This window comes from Squalius cephalus, assembly GCF_949319135.1.
Source record: "Squalius cephalus genome assembly, chromosome: 23".
Classification (NCBI taxonomy): domain Eukaryota; kingdom Metazoa; phylum Chordata; class Actinopteri; order Cypriniformes; family Leuciscidae; genus Squalius; species Squalius cephalus.
In genome coordinates, this window is record NC_137144.1 from 31,172,002 (window position 1) to 31,184,745 (window position 12,744).

Here is a 12,744-nt window from a genome sequence, read left to right on the forward strand (position 1 = left end):
TGACTGCGCTAGAACGAGCCAATCGTCCAAGTAGTTCAGAATTCGCATTCCCTGACTTCTCAGGGGAGCGAGAGCCGTGTCCATGCATTTCGTAAATGTACGGGGTGCTAAAGACAGGCCGAATGGCAGGACTGTGTATTGATAAGCTCGACCGTCGAAGGCGAATCTCAAAAATGGCCTGTGACGGGGAGTTATCTGGATCTGGAAATAAGCGTCTTTCAGATCGAGAGAGATAAACCAGTCTCCTGGGCGAATTTGCGCGAGGATCTGTCTGGTTGTAATCATCCTGAACGGCCGTCTCATGAGAGCCTTGTTCAGATGTCTCAGATCTAAAATAGGTCTTAATGCTCCGTCCTTCTTGGGAACGAGGAAGTAACGGCTGTAAAAGCCTGACTCGCTCAGGGAAGGATGCACCTGTTCTATGGCCCCTTTTCGCAGCAGCTTTGATATCTCTGCTTGAAGCAGATGTGCTGTTTCCAAACTCACTTTCGTTTCCGTCTGCGCTAGAAAGCGCGGAGGGCGACGAGCAAATTGGAGCGAATAACCGTGTCTTATGGTGTTGAGCACCCATTCTGACGCGCCCTGAATAGCCTCCCATGCTTTTGCATGCATGGCTAGGGGTCGAATGGTCTCTGGGTTCAGATCGCCGCGTTGCGCGGGATGGGGAACCTGTATCAGAGAAGACGGGGCGGCGCGCGCGCCGCCGATGCTCGGACACGAGGGCAGAAGAACAGGGCTGGCCGACTGTGCAGAATTTAGTAGCTCGATCTCGGACGATGGAGCGTGAACTGCTGTCAAACAACCCAGGCGCGAGAGCGGGGTGGGGATTATGGTGTCTGAAAGTGGGCGCGCGTGCTCGTGAGCTGGCGCGGGATTTGCACTTATGACACGGCCAGTGTTTGGAGGCTTTATGAGGTTTGCAACCTGTCTGGCAGAGCGGGCAGTGGGCAGGTGTGAGCACAGGGCTGTGGGCACATTTCCTACACTTGATGCTCGAGCGGAAAGTTTCCGCTTTAAGAGATAGCGCTCTGGACGCGTTGCCATGGGAACCTGGTCTGTGTGAGGCAGTGAGCACACGGGAGTGGGCACTTTTTCTACACTTAATACCCCTGCGGCTTGAGCCGTGGCAATTTGAGGTAACTGAGTGACAGAGCGAGCAGCGAGTAGTTGTGAGCACGGAAGTGTGGGCACATTTACTACATTTAGTACTCGAGCGGTGTGAGGCCGCTTTATGAGAGAGCGCTCTGGGCGCGTTACCATGGGGATTGTACTTGTGTGAGGCAGTGAGCACATGGGTGTGGGCACATTTTCTACACTTAAAGCACTTATACTCTTTTTGAGATTTATCTGGGTCGCCGTGAAAACGGCGTTTGTGTGCAGGCGAGCGAGTGTTAATACTGGCTCGTTGGCTGCGGTGTGTGCTGCTGCAGTAGCCTGAACATAGGGGACTGACAGAGCTGTGCGTTTTGATGGCGGTCCGGCCGTAGCGGGACTCAACCATCTTTTCCTCCTTGCGGATGCTAGGAAGACTTCGCGGGCTCGGGCTTCAATGCGATCTTGGGCCGCGGGCCCCGTGGGGGCGGCGGTCTGTGACGGCTGGTCGAGCGCGACCTGGGGCGATTGCCCTGGCGTCGCTGCGAAGCGCTGGGGGGCCTGGAAGAGCGCTGGTTAGAGCTGCGCACAGGAGGCTGAGTTTGAGGGCGGCCTGTGGCTGAGCTCGAACGGCGGGGCAGGAAGAGGTCCATCGCCTGCGACGCCTTCTGCACTTCGGAGAACCGATCCACAATTCCGCTGACCGCAGGGCCAAAGAGGCCGGTGGGCGAGAGTGGTGCGTTCAGAAACACAGCGCGCTCTGACTCACTCATGTCCGCGAGCGTCAACCATAGATGTCTGTCGATGACGGTGAGCGCGGCCATGGATCTGCCGATGGCTTGAGCAGCGGTCTTGGTAGCGCGCAGCGCGAGATCCGTAGCGCTGCGCAGATCGGTAAAGGCAGACTGATCCGAGCCCTTCTCGTCCAGTTCACGGAGGAGGTCGGCTTGAAGGATCTGAAGGATAGCCATTGAGTGCAGGGCGGAAGCAGCCTGGCCGGAGGCGGCGAAAGCGCGGCCGGCGAGAGCTGAGGTGGTCCTGCAGGCTTTAGACGGCAGGGCAGACTTTGAGCGCCATCTAGCAGACGGCGGGCAAAGGTGCGTTGCCACAGCATCCTCAACGGCGGGGATGCCGTTATAGCCGTTCTCGGCGGCTCCGTCCACCTGGGAGAGAGCCGAGGAGACTGGCGGGCGGAGTCTGGTGGAGAACGGAGCGTTCCAGGACTTAGAGAGCTCGGCGTGGAGCTCAGGCAGGAAGGGTGCTGACCTAGAGGCAGGCGCAGGGCGGCGGCTAGGCAGAAAAAACCCGTCAAGGCGATTGGGCTCCGGCTCCTTAGGTGGGGACCAATCCAGTCCCATTCTCTCGACCGCTAAAGTGAGGAGGCGGAGAAGCTCTGCGTCAACACTAGCGCGGGTTCGAGAAGACTCCAGAGTCGAGGGGGCGGAGCGGTGAGAGCCCGACCACTCCTCGCTGTCGGACGCGAGCAGAGAGCAGCTGTCAGCGGCATCATCTGCATCGTCCCCCAGGGCGACGGCAGTGCGGGCAGTGGCCGGCCGCTGCGCGTCGGTGAAGGGTGGGGGGGAAGGAGAGAGCGAGGCTCGCGGGAGAGGTTCCGGCGAGCGCTCAGCTGTAGCGTCCAGTTCCGGCGGCCTTTGAGAGCGACGTTTCTTCTTTCGTGGCCCGGAAGAAGCGGCCGGAGAAGGTGGAGTTCCTTCAAAGTTAGCGAGTCGAGCCCGTAGGGTCGACATCGGTAACTCCTCACACTGTTCACAGCCGCCCTCGGAGAGAGCGCGAACAGCGTGGTCAAAACCCAGGCAGAGAGCGCACAGCACGTGGCGGTCTCCGTCGCTGAGCGCGGCTCTGCACGAGCCGCAGGATGTGCGAGGCATTTGAAACAACGCCTCGCGCTCTTTTAGATGCAAGTGTGTCGCGGCGGACACACAAACACACAAACACAGAGCAGAAAAGGATATATATGCCGGATGGCGCAGCAGGCAGGGAAGGCTGAAGGCGGCGAGCGGCCGGCGTCCTCAGGCTGAGATCCTCGGCGTGCTGGTCGCTGGATTCGACGGCGGCTTCCTCGGAGATCAGCGATACGAAGAGCTTCGCTGAAGAGACAGAAATCAGCGAAGCAGCCTCTGTTCCTTGCTTATATACGCTAAGCCACACCCCTATGACGGGCTGTGACGCACTAAGCGCGCCAAGCGCGCTCATTGGACGTGACGTCACGCGCAAGGCTCAGCCATAGGCTGCTGCAGTTGCCGCAGAGCAGCCAATGGGCACGCGACTCGCTTGCCCTAGGTCTGCAGGCTGCCGCACTGCGTTGACAAGTTTTAAAAAAATTAGGATAATTTTTGGCTTCAGTATCTCGTGAAAGGAGACTTTCCCGCAGCGTAAGCTAGCTTACGCAATACGAGAGAACCTCTCGTAAGAGAACAATAAACATACCACTTAAAAATATATATACGGTTGTACTGCAGTTTTTTCTAAGTAGCGTTACAAGAAACACTCTTTCTGCGTAGATCGAGGTCCGTTTATGTTGGAAACAACTCCCATTCATAAAATCCTTCAGTTTTCGCGTGTTGTTTGTGCACCTAACAACGGTACACGTTGAGCCACAAGGAGCCATTGCTTATCTGTCAGCATTACTACTTGTCAGTAATCAGTTTCACCCGTTTGTACCGCGACGCGAGTATCCCTTGTGTGCAAGCTTCATTGAGCGTTACGCTAAACCGGAACTGATATACCGGCAACAGGAAGTATCGAGTGTCATGGCGACGCCCATTAAGACACGCAGGAAAGTTGTGGATAGGCTAGCGCTGCGCATGTGTATTCTCATGCGTTGCGGAGTTTTAGGTGGGCGGAGACTCTATTTCTCATTCATGTGCTTAGCGGGACAGCGTAAGAGATATTGTTAGCTAAAAACTAAACAAAAGTTTATGTTAAAAAGTTTTGCTTATAATCTATTCGTTTGATGTATTTTTTAACTGTTGATGTTTGATATGTTTAATGCTCACGTTTGAAACATTGTTTAAAAAACATAATTTACCATTTTTCTGGTATCTTTAAAAGTCGTTCGTGAAAGACATTCTATAACTTTAAATGATTTAACGTTGACTTTTTTTTACTAAGTTAAAAAAAAAAAATCTGTATGTGAAGGAAAACATTCTAACTTGTTTTACATTATTATGATAACTTTTTATACTAGCCTATACACCTTTGTATTTTAAAGGTGTGTATCATTTTAAAAAGTTATTAAAGTTGTATGTGAGAGTGTTACATGTCTGTGAAAAAACTGTTTGCCTACCGCTTAGTTTTGAACAGATTCATTATTTTTTACTCCAAAACGCATTATCAAACAATGATCATATTTCTTCATTGGGTTAGGTGGATTATCCTATCGAAGAGTGAATAAATCAGTAAGTTAGTGAATATTTGTTAACTTCACTAAAAGTCCAAAACTAACTAAAACATGAGTTTTTATTTTTTTAAACAACTATTATTTTTATAAATGTTATGTAGTGTAGCCTAATTATAAATAAATCTAGTGATAGGCGGGCGGAGACTCGGCTTCACACATGATCTATACTCATACATGTTTCTACCGTCGATGAGTGATGTATCATACGGAATTTAAAACTAAACTAAACTTTAGTAGCATATTGTATTTTAGTTGATGTTGTTTTGAACGGTTTTTTAAATCTGTATGTGAAGGACCACATTCTAACTTTTTTTCAGATAACGTTGTAAAATGTACGAATACTAAACCATTGCATGTTAACTTTATACAGTGTTTTTAAAAAGTTTTAAATGTATGTGGAAAACAAAACTTTCCTTTAATTAAAAAACAAACTCTCTGATCTGTTACCCAATACATTGCTTCACTTTTTTAAAAGTTTAAAGCACATTAACGTTTTTTTTTACAAATGGATGAACGCTAAAGACGTGTATTTTAAATTGATGCAACGTTTTAATGTCTTTAAAACACTATGTAATTGTGAAAGTACAACTTTTCTGCAAATGTATGTTAGAAAATAGAACTATTTGGTTGATATAATTTGAATACATGTTTTAATTCTAGAACATGATTGCAATTCAAACTTTTTTAACATTTTACAAATGTGTGTTTACCAGCCGTTGTATTTTAATGATATACATTGTTTTAATGTCTTTTTTGTATGTGATTGTGAAAAGTACAACTTGAAATGTGGACCGTGGGGAATTTTCCAGGTTGGAGGGCTCAGGCCAAAAGTGGTGGGGTGGGTGTTTGTGTGAGTGTGAGCCAGTTCTAGCCTGTATGAGAGCATAGAGTTGTAAATTAAATATAATTTCTCCTGTGACATAGGCGAAGCAAGGCATAGCATGTTTATTAATATAGCACATTTTATACACTGGCAATTCAAAATACTTTACATAGGATTAAATAATCACAAAATTTATTCAGCCAATCGATGCTTTTCTGTGGGTATCCCTTCGTTGCAGCCGGTAATCCTATTGGTGCGTATATCCATCAACAGATCCAAATGCGTCGCTCCATTTAAAGAAAGCTGTATGATTTTAGAAAAAAATCTGTTCCAACCTTCCATTGAAACATGAATTTTAAATCATAGTAGGCTATTTTAAACGCTCATCCTCAGAAATAGGTCACGAACATTTGGGTACATCCATTCCAAAAAAGTATGTAAACGTAATCCTCTGGGTGTTTATTGAAATAATCCGCGAGAAGCCGGTATCTTGTATCCGTGGTTAATCCAGCCCACTCTGCTATGAAAACCGGTTCACTTCCATCATCTTTTAAATCTCTCCATACTCCTGTATAAAATAAAATCCAATCCGGATCCTCTGTTGTATTCGTTGTGAATCGCTCATCGTTATCCATTAACCAATCTGACTTCGCACGCACGTCCTCCAGACAAGTGAAAAGTATTGTAATGTGTGCTGCATTTTCGGGATGTTGTCTTGGTAACTAATTAATGAGACTGATTGAGAAATGAGAAACACCGGGGTGGGAGCTGTGTATTGGGAGGCTGGGAGTGGAAGAAGGTTTATATGGAGCGAAAAAGACAGTGCAGGTGGCTCGGTTCCGACACAGTGGACAACAGGACGGCGGTATTCACCTTTTGTTTGGGAGGGGGGTGTCGTTCGCGGTCGGTTAGGGCCGCCGGCGATGAAGATAGACAGAGAGCGGGTGCGGGGAAAGATTATATAGATGGGAGGTTAGGAGTGCCATCGTCGCTACTGTGCTGATTCGGAATGCTGATACAATTGAACCACAAGAGCCCGGCTGGACTTTGCCCTTTTGAAACGGACTTACGATGGGATTGCCCCATTGGTGAATGACTCCCCGATGTCAATTTGAGTGCTGATGTGAAGACACACCGCGGCGATACTGCTCATATTTCCCTAAACAGAACGGTGTGTGATTCCCCCCACCCCACCCCCACCCCCCCGTAATTGGGAGGGGCAGCACGTCGCTGTGGGCGAGTTAATGTCACGGTTTTCAGATGCATTGTTTCCTTCTTGTCTCGTGCTTTTGTTATTTGTGTGTGTGTCTGTGTCGCGTGGGTTGGGCGTGGCCCAAACAATCCTGTTCATTCATTCAATCTCTAATCAGCTCGGCGCCAGCTGCAACTCATCTCCATAGCCTATTTATACTCACTGGTTTCTTCTCTCCACTGCCAGATCGTTGTCGATGTCTAGATGTCTGGTGTTCCTCGTCTGTGATCGTGTGGTGTTGTTCGAGTTTCCTGTTACCTGTTCCAGTTCGTGTTCACGTCGGATTCATCATCATCATCACATCACCCTGCACCAGCTCTTCTCACTGTGTTTGGCCATCGAGGTCCCTGCGCTGCCCACCCACCAGTGTTGTTTGTTGCCTCTGTTTAAACTTGTCTCTAATAAAGAGTTGACTGCACCTGCTTTTGCTTCCTCATTAATCCAGCATGACAGAACGATCTGGCCAGAGCATGGAAGCAGCGGGCGGAGCTCAGAGCGCCATGGAGGCATTCATCAATCGCAGTATTCAACGCATGGATGCCCAGGAGGACGGGCTGAACAACACTGGTCGTGCGGTTCAAGCTCTGGTGGCGCAGGTGTCCGAGCTCACCCAGCAGATCCAACAGCTGCGTGTTCCCACTGCGCCGCCCACACCGGCCGCTCCTCCTATACCATCTGATCCTCTCTCCCAGTCGGAACCTCGTCTGCCTGCACCCGAGAGGTATGCCGGAGAACCCAGTTTCTGTCGAGCATTCCTGAATGCATGTTCCTTGCACTTTGCTTTACAGCCAAGAACCTTCAACAATGAGCGAGCCAAGGTCGCCTTTGTGCTGTCACTACTGACTGGGAGAGCGGCACTTTGGGGGACGGCGGTGTGGGAGAACCAAGACCCTTGCTGCGCGTCGTTCCAGGCACTCTCCGCCGCCATGAAGCAAGTGTTCGACCGGGCGGTCACGGGAAGAGAGGCGGCAAGAGTACTCGCCGAGCTTCGTCAGGGTGATCGCTCGGTATCGGATTATTCGATCGAATTCCGGACCCTCGCGGCAGAGTGCCGATGGAACGACGAGGCGCAGTGGGACATGTTCCTGCATGGGCTGGCTGACCGCGTCCAGAAGGAAATCTACGCCCTGGACCTGCCCACTACGTTGAACGGACTTATTGACTTAGCACTACGAGTGGATGCTAGACTGTCGAGAGTCGAGCAACATGCCCTTTCCGGTCGTTCGTTTGGAGCTACAGAGAGTCTGCGGTCCAGCGGCATGGACGCGGTCAGCCCTACCCACGATCCCGAGCCCATGCAGGTAGGGCGAGCTCGGCTTTCCCGGGAGGAGAAGGAAAGGCGGAGGTCCCGTGGCCTTTGCCTTTACTGCGGTGGAGCGGGACATTTTTCCATCACGTGTCCGGTAAAAGGCCACGCCCGATAGTAACAGTGAGGCTACTATCGGGTGGGATCTCCGCCGAGAAGACCTCATCGACATCTACTCTCCTCCCGGTAAGACTAAGATGGTCAACACTTCAACACGACTGTCATGCACTATTGGACTCCGGGGCGGAAGGTAATTTTATGGACTACACTCTTGCACATAACCTCCAGATCCCCCTTCAGTCACTTCCTCAGGACATTTCTGTTCACGCTCTAAATGGTCAAGAACTTCCTATGATTTCACTCTCCACTGGTCCCATCACCCTCATCACGTCTGGTAACCACTCAGAGACTCTGTCATTTTACATCATGGATTCACCTCTTGCACCCATAGTACTCGGACATCCCTGGTTAACAAGACATAATCCCAAGGTGGACTGGCTCCGTAAATCCATCACGGAGTGGAGCACTGAGTGTCATGAGTCCTGTCTTTTGTCTGCCTGTTCGTCTGTTCCAATGTCTGTGTTACAGGAGGAAGCAGTGGATTTGTCTAACGTGCCCGCGGAGTACCACGACCTGAGGGAAGTGTTCAGTAAGTCTCGAGCTGCTTCTCTACCTCCGCATCGTCCCTACGACTGTGCCATAGATTTATTACCAGGTAAATCTCCGCCTAAGGGCAAGTTATATTCACTTTCTGCTCCAGAAAGGGAGGCCATGGAGAAATATATTTCTGATTCTCTAGCAACGAAGTTCATTCGCCCTTCCTCTTCTCCGGCGGGGGCGGGGTTCTTTTTCGTGGGGAAGAAGGATGGATCTCTGCGACCTTGTATTGACTACCGGGGGCTGAACAACATCACGGTAAAGAATACTTATCCTTTGCCGTTGATGTCTTCAGCTTTCGAGAGGTTGCAGGGAGCGTCACTTTTCACGAAATTGGATTTACGTAATGCTTATCATTTGGTCCGCATCAGGGAGGGGGATGAATGGAAGACTGCTTTTAACACCCCCAGGGGTCACTTTGAATACTTGGTCATGCCCTTCGGGTTGTCCAACTCCCCAGCAGTCTTCCAGGCTCTCGTCAATGACGTGCTGCGAGATATGGTCGATCAGTTCATATATGTTTACCTGGATGACATATTGATTTTTTCTTCTTCTCTCCAGGAACATGTGCAGCACGTCCGACGAGTGCTTCAGAGGTTGCTAGAGAATGGGCTTTTTGTCAAGGCGGAGAAATGCGAGTTCCACGCACAGTCGGTTCCATTTCTTGGGTACATCATTTCGTCTGAGGGAGTACGTATGGATCCTGATAAGGTTAAGGCTGTGGTGGAGTGGCCAATCCCAGATTCTCGCAAGGCCCTGCAGAGGTTTCTGGGATTCGCCAACTTTTACCGACGTTTCATTCGTAATTTCAGCCAACTAGCCGCACCTCTGACTGCCTTGACCTCCCCCAGAACTACGTTCAGGTGGTCAGACGCGGCTGAAGCCGCGTTTGCCAAACTGAAGAGCCGCTTCGTTTCGGCTCCCATTCTGATAGCCCCTGATTCTTCACGTCAGTTCGTGGTGGAGGTCGATGCGTCAGAGGTGGGGGTAGGTGCAGTGTTGTCCCAACGTTCTTCCACAGACGAAAAGATGCATCCCTGCGCGTTTTTATCTCATCGTTTGTCCGCTGCCGAACGTAACTATGACATTGGTAATAGGGAGTTGTTGGCAGTCAAGTTGGCGTTGGAGGAATGGCGTCACTGGTTAGAAGGGTCGGGGGTACCTTTTATCGTCTGGACCGATCACAAGAATTTGGAATACATTCGATCTGCTAAAAAATTGAACTCCAGGCAGGCTCGGTGGGCACTTTTTTTCGGTCGTTTTGATTTTACTCTATCGTACCGCCCGGGTTCTAAAAACATCAAACCCGATTCCTTATCTCGCATTTTTGATCGCTCCGAACGCCTGGTTACTCCCGAGTGCATTTTACCCGAGACCCTATTTGTCTCCACACTCACATGGGAGGTCGAGTCGAAGGTCAAGAAGGCCTTAGAAGGGGTAACGCCCCCGGTCGGTTGCCCACCGAACCGTTTATTTGTGCCGGAGGGATTACGGTCAGACGTTATTCAGTGGGGACATTGTTCCAACGTAGCCTGTCATCCAGGAGTGACTCGTACTAGTTTTCTGGTTAAACAACGATTCTGGTGGCCTCTCATGGCCCGGGACATTCACAGTTTTGTTTTGGCTTGCTCGGTTTGTGCCATTGGTAAGTCTTCCAATCGACCCCCAGATGGGTTACTTCAACCGCTGCCTGTCCCTTCGAGACCCTGGTCCCACATCGCGCTAGATTTTGTTACCGCCCTCCCACCCTCCCAGGGCAACACGGTAGTTTTGACCGTGGTGGACCGGTTCTCGAAGGCGACTCACTTTATTCCCTTGCCCAAATTACCCTCAGCCAAGGAGACAGCGGTGGCTGTCGTGGATCACGTCTTTCGTTTACATGGCCTTCCGATTGACGTGGTTTCCGACAGGGGACCCCAATTTGTGTCCAAATTTTGGAGAGAGTTTTGTAAACTACTGGGCGCGACTGTTAGTCTGTCCTCAGGGTTTCATCCCCAGAGCAATGGTCAAACCGAGAGAGCCAACCAGGATCTGGAGAGAATGTTGCGGTGTTTGGTATCCAAGAATCCTTCTTCCTGGAGTCAACAACTGTCTATGGTGGAGTACGCCCACAATACATTACCAGTGTCATCCACGGGTCTATCTCCGTTTGAGTGTAGTGTAGGTTACCAGCCACCTATTTTTCCCAGTCTGGAGTCCGAAGTCGCGGTTCCCTCCGCACACGCCTTTGTCCAGAGGTGTCACCGCACCTGGACTAGAGCCCGTGAGACTTTACTCCAGGTGAGGTCGCGCACCAAGGCTAAAGCCGATCGCCACCGGTCGAAGCCTCCCGTATACGTCGTTGGTCAAAAAGTGTGGCTTTCTACTAAGAATATTCCTCTCCGTTCCGTATCGAATAAGCTCGCACCCAAATTTATTGGCCCGTTTTCTGTCACCAAGATCATTAGTCCGGTGGCAGTCCGCCTCAACCTTCCTCCCGCGTACAGGAGAATTCACCCCGCTTTCCATGTATCCAAGATTAAGCCTGTGTTTCGATCAGCAATTAACCCGCCAGTTCCGGTTCCTCCCCCGCCGCGTCTCGTAGATGGGGAACCTACTTATTCGGTAAATCGTATTCTGGACTCTAGGCGGAGGGGACGCGGAGTCCAGTACTTGGTGGACTGGGAAGGTTACGGTGCGGAGGAGAGAAGTTGGGTTCCTACAAGAGACATTCTGGATCACTCCCTTATCGATGATTACAATCGACAGGTAAGGGAGTCTGGGGACGCCAGGAGGCGTTCCTAGGAGGGAGGGTACTGTCACGGTTTTCAGATGCATTGTTTCCTTCTTGTCTCGTGCTTTTGTTATTTGTGTGTGTGTCTGTGTCGCGTGGGTTGGGCGTGGCCCAAACAATCCTGTTCATTCATTCAATCTCTAATCAGCTCGGCGCCAGCTGCAACTCATCTCCATAGCCTATTTATACTCACTGGTTTCTTCTCTCCACTGCCAGATCGTTGTCGATGTCTAGATGTCTGGTGTTCCTCGTCTGTGATCGTGTGGTGTTGTTCGAGTTTCCTGTTACCTGTTCCAGTTCGTGTTCACGTCGGATTCATCATCATCATCACATCACCCTGCACCAGCTCTTCTCACTGTGTTTGGCCATCGAGGTCCCTGCGCTGCCCACCCACCAGTGTTGTTTGTTGCCTCTGTTTAAACTTGTCTCTAATAAAGAGTTGACTGCACCTGCTTTTGCTTCCTCATTAATCCAGCATGACAGAACGATCTGGCCAGAGCATGGAAGCAGCGGGCGGAGCTCAGAGCGCCATGGAGGCATTCATCAATCGCAGTATTCAACGCATGGATGCCCAGGAGGACGGGCTGAACAACACTGGTCGTGCGGTTCAAGCTCTGGTGGCGCAGGTGTCCGAGCTCACCCAGCAGATCCAACAGCTGCGTGTTCCCACTGCGCCGCCCACACCGGCCGCTCCTCCTATACCATCTGATCCTCTCTCCCAGTCGGAACCTCGTCTGCCTGCACCCGAGAGGTATGCCGGAGAACCCAGTTTCTGTCGAGCATTCCTGAATGCATGTTCCTTGCACTTTGCTTTACAGCCAAGAACCTTCAACAATGAGCGAGCCAAGGTCGCCTTTGTGCTGTCACTACTGACTGGGAGAGCGGCACTTTGGGGGACGGCGGTGTGGGAGAACCAAGACCCTTGCTGCGCGTCGTTCCAGGCACTCTCCGCCGCCATGAAGCAAGTGTTCGACCGGGCGGTCACGGGAAGAGAGGCGGCAAGAGTACTCGCCGAGCTTCGTCAGGGTGATCGCTCGGTATCGGATTATTCGATCGAATTCCGGACCCTCGCGGCAGAGTGCCGATGGAACGACGAGGCGCAGTGGGACATGTTCCTGCATGGGCTGGCTGACCGCGTCCAGAAGGAAATCTACGCCCTGGACCTGCCCACTACGTTGAACGGACTTATTGACTTAGCACTACGAGTGGATGCTAGACTGTCGAGAGTCGAGCAACATGCCCTTTCCGGTCGTTCGTTTGGAGCTACAGAGAGTCTGCGGTCCAGCGGCATGGACGCGGTCAGCCCTACCCACGATCCCGAGCCCATGCAGGTAGGGCGAGCTCGGCTTTCCCGGGAGGAGAAGGAAAGGCGGAGGTCCCGTGGCCTTTGCCTTTACTGCGGTGGAGCGGGACATTTTTC